General features: G+C 33.9%; 1 protein-coding gene across 1 annotated transcript in view; it reads left to right on the forward strand.

The window, feature by feature from the left end:
* The first annotated feature begins 4,519 nt into the window (after positions 1-4,519).
* Positions 4,520-5,000, forward strand: part of LOC115217566 (39S ribosomal protein L14, mitochondrial) — a 10,264-nt gene continuing 9,783 nt past the window's right edge. The window contains exon 1 of the mRNA XM_036507604.1: positions 4,520-4,769. The gene's annotated coding sequence lies outside the window, so the exon portion shown is untranslated. The remainder of the gene's footprint in view (positions 4,770-5,000) is intronic.

The following is a 5,000-nucleotide window of genomic DNA, read 5'->3' on the forward strand; positions in this document are numbered from 1 at the left end:
CATTAGACTGTGGCCATGCTGGGGCACTGCCTTGAAGGGTTTTAACCTAATGAATCGACCCCAGTACTTACTTTTTAAATCCTGGTACGCATTCTATCGATCTTTTTGCCGAACCTATAAGTTACGGGAACGTAAACGAACCAACACTTGTCAAGTGGTGGACACACACACACACCCACACCCACACCCACCCACACCCACACCCACCCCCCACACACCCACACCCACGACAGGCTTCATTCATTTGCTGCCTACGAAATCCACTTATGAGGCTTTGGTCAGCTCGGGGCTAAAATAGAAGACACCCAATGTACCAAGAAGTAATACTGAACTGGAAACCATGTGATTGTAAAGCAAACGTCCTTAGCACACAGCCATGCTTATGAATGTTCTGGTACATGTATCATTTTAAACATTTCTCACCAAGAAACTATAAACAAGACCTCCAACTCAGAAATAGGACTCTTTCATTGGAATTTAGACATCAATTAGATAGTCATGTATTAATATCTACATACGCGTGACATGTATGAACATTAGCATTGTTTTGTTTTGCTTTGACTGATTCAGTTAGCATTTAATTAACAATTACCTATTTCATTAATTTAGTAATTACATATATAACATGTATGTTTGTGATACATATACAATACAAAACTACATTAAAATACAAATCCAAAAACCGAAGAAAACACAAGCATGAGCAAAGAAAGAAAAAAACATTTATTCCACACTTAGTGCTTCAATTGGTTGCACATCACAAAGTTCAATAGAACCTACTGATGCAGGCTAACATTTTTGTGACATTACTATAGGCTGTAGTGAGACTAAGGCGTTGTAACAGTCAAGCACCCTCATGGGCATCACCTGACACCTTGGTAGGACGAGCTGAGAAGAACTTCACTTATAGCAGCCCAGCCCCTCCAAGCTTCTCAAATGTCACAGGCTGGAAGAAATAGCTTACTGACAAGTCCTGATTCTTAAGGATTTTGTTCCATTCACCTATGGAAGTGGTGACCCTACCATTTACTGCAGCATCCAGGATATGGGTGGGAGCAAAAGAACCACAAACTCTGGTGCCTCAGATGTGTGTGTGTGTATACATAGGTACCAACCTTTTACCCAGGGACAAAGGGTAAGACCATCTGGTCTCTTCACATCACTTCTGAACAATCTCACCAGCTCCAGAACTTCATTTATATTTTGTCTTTACTTCTTTGTAGCTTGACATTTTGAAGAGTTTTAACAAAATTGCATGATAATCCTATAAAATGACAATTTTTAATTTTTATCAAATTAAAAAAACACTCACTCTACAACATACTCATGTATTGAGCATAGCTACTATCTATTTGACAGTGGCTGCTTCTTTTACTACTAACAGATTATTCTATTATATATACAAGCAGAAACATCATCCTGCAGGTGGTTTTCTACTGGTTGCTAAATGATATTTACACAGTTGATTCCCACTTGTGTAATTTCTAACATGTTACGTGAAATTTTCCTTCGTATCCTTTATTTGTCTAATGCTCTCTCACTTAGTAAATAAATGTAAACTATCTTGTGCTCAAAAATGGCATTAAAATTAATAAATGAATCAGTAAAAGTCCTCAGTTTATCATATGTATATATTTCAGAAGATATTGTACTGTTGCATGACAGTGAACTAGATTGCATACCTAGTATATGCTGAAAAAAATTACATTGGAAAACTTACTGTATATTCCAACACATGTAATTGTATAACGTATTTCCTTTGCATTTTGTACCAACATATATATTTGTACATTTTAGTATCAATGTCCTATTAAACACACAGTTACAGATGTAGAGACAGGGAATGGTTTTTTTTTTCTGCCTGTTCATTATATGAATTACATTAACATGACCAGTGCTATTATGAGATCTCAGTTAAGGAATTAACTACAGGAAATATGTAACAGATTCCATGCTTTAGTCCTGTCATGTACTGTAACAGTCCCCTAAATAGTTATTAAAAAAAAATTGTGCATCCTGACTGAATAAGTACCAGGCTTAAAAATAAAATCAAGTTATGGACTTGATTTATTCAATTAAATTCATCAAGGTGGTGCCTCAGCATGACTGCAGTTTAATGATAGAAACAAGCAGAAGATTAAAGCATAAAAGATAACAGTCAAACACTTTAGTTGAAGGAAAATGAGACAAGTTTCTATTTGGTCCAACTGACATAAGTAAATTGAAAACATTTTTCTTCTTCAGCATTTATTTCTTTGAAAACACCCAACTAATATGAAAAGATACTGGATTCAACATAATTTGGCTGATGATAGATTAAACTTGTAATTTGGGGAAATGTTTTCACTGTGTCTGTAGACAGCAGCATTGGAAATATTGGGCAACCTTTATACTTCTAGAAACATAAACTAAAACTTTAAAAATATTATCTTGCAGTGTAAGATGACTATCTCACAGTGAATAAAAGTAGTTTTGTAATTGAATCATGTTGTTGAAATCTTCAATTATAAAAGATTTTTGAAAACCATGTTTTGAGAAAATATATATATTAAAACTGAAATTTATAAAAAATTTCTTGACAGTGTAGACTTTAATAATAGCTTTCTTTTAGTAAAAGTTACATACTCCAAACTAATTATATATATATATATATATATATATATAATATATATATATATATATATACATACATACACACACATGCACGCGTGCACACACACACACATACACACAATCATAATAATAATAATAATAATAATAAGGGAGAAAATGTAATGATTCTTTGGGTCTTTCCAGTACACAGACAGAACTATCAAAGCTAATAAACTGGATATTGTTGTAAAAGACCAAAATAATAAAGTTTGTTCATTGACCGACATGAGTATCCCTTGTGATCATAATATTTCTGCAAAAAAATTTGACAAGCTCAGAAAATAGAAAGATCTTCTCATTGAAAATAAAAAATCTGGCATCTAAAGGCAATTACAACACCAGTAATTGTAGTAGCTCTAGGAATGATCAAAAAAGGAACTGAAAATTATTTAAGAATGATCACTAGTTTACCATCCCTGCAAGAAATGCAAAGGTTGTTTTTGCTGGTACATCATACATATTGAGAAGAGTATTGTCACTGTGAGAACGATTATCTTCTGTTATGAATAACTTCCTAGATTCTTAGCCAAGATTCAAAACCTAGCCTAGATTTTTCTCCAAGATTATAAGAGCACACTTAGAAATTTATGAGAGTCAACTGTCACATACAGATCAGTTCTATTCTTTAACTGACCATTTCAAGTCAAATTTAGGTCAGGGCTGATAAGAGGCAGAAAATTCCTTGTTTAGCCTGACCTAATTTAGTTAGAATAAATATAAATATAGAACCCAAATTCGATTTTATCCTTTTCTCTTGGCCCCTGGCCAAAAGGTGTACTTCACGTATGGCTTGTCATTGCCCGACTACACAACTTTCATCCTCTCTACTGGTCAAAACAGATAGGTAGGTGCTCTTTTGGCATTTGATCTACAAGGGAGATTACTTTAGGTTACTTTTTTTAATTATTTTGTACATAGCATTGTAAATGTATTTTTACAAAATTCTTACTATTTTAATTATAAGAAAACCATATAATAATCAAAATAAGCGCGTAATCACTCACCAAAATAAAATTGCTCACGTAGATCACATGGAAAGTAGCACTAACACAAAATAAATTTAAAAGTAATCGACAGTAATTTCCCTTGAAGATAATACGCTAAAAGAGCACCGATTGGTAGATCCTTTAACTCTTTCTGTCTCATTCTATCCGTTTTCCTAGCAGTCAACAAAAGATGAACTTAACTACCTACAGAATGGATAACAAAACGGCAAATAGCCTATGTATAACAACAACTCGAAGAAGCTGTATCTTACATTGTAACGAACAAATAAAGGCTGTATCAATTACTAATATTTTTCTTCCTCTCATTTATTGGGTACATATAAATCGTTACAGATTCCATGAAATGATTTTTTTTTACGTAACTTTGATTTTGTAAATGAACAATGTGGTGTGTTTATTTTAATTGCTTATTTACATATATGAGTTCCTTTTCCCTAGGTATCGAATATAATAGTGGTGGTGGGCAAGTTGAAAATATGTGGTCTATAATTGATGTTGCCTACCCTATTGACGCACAAATAGTCAAGGAATTATTTTTCTTTTTTCTTGGGAGCTATAAAAAGAAAACATTTTTTTAATAGTGTATTAATAAAAATCCAGGCTTTTAAAGGATTTTAGACATTCTTCTCGAACGCAAATTTTGACACCTGAATCCAGATGTCCTAGAAAATACGAATATATGACAATCCAAGTGAAAAGAAAATAATCTAATGCTTCGAGACCTAGCCCTTCGGTTAAAGAGACAGTTGTGTTGGGCTGCTTTCGCCACAAACTATCACAAGTTTCCTCAGAGTGACCTCCCCTATACTGTTTAGCTCGGCTTTCCCATTTAACATAATTCATAGATTCTGTGTCAAATGGAGATAATTTTTATCTGGATTTGTTATATCATACAATCAGTTTGTAGGTGGTTCGTATCCAATCAACGATTCCATCTCTCGATCTGTGGCCCAGGAGTGGTAGCTGTTAATAATATACCTTCCAGGCTATACTAAATAATAATAGCTCACCGTCTTATAGCTGGCAAGCTTCGTAAAGGGAGATAAAGCAATAAGCTTCCGGTGTTATTGAGAGTCGCGACCGAATATGAACTTGAGCTAACACGAGAAGGTATGTTGCATACTTACTTTTGTTTCCCCCTTTTTAAGCTAGGTATTTCCATGATTGTTGTTGCTCTTAACATTTTTTTAAAATTGCTGGGTGATCCTAGAATATATGAGTTCACTGAAGCTTGTATCATTTCGTTTGGTGGCTAAACAACAGTTAATATTTATTCGGAAAGGGACTGAAACAAAATGTTTAAGAAACACTTTCAAAAGAGTACCCTGTGATGCTACAACA

The sequence above is a fragment of the Octopus sinensis genome, linkage group LG11, assembly GCF_006345805.1.
Source record: "Octopus sinensis linkage group LG11, ASM634580v1, whole genome shotgun sequence".
In the NCBI taxonomy this organism is placed as follows: Eukaryota; Metazoa; Mollusca; class Cephalopoda; order Octopoda; family Octopodidae; genus Octopus; species Octopus sinensis.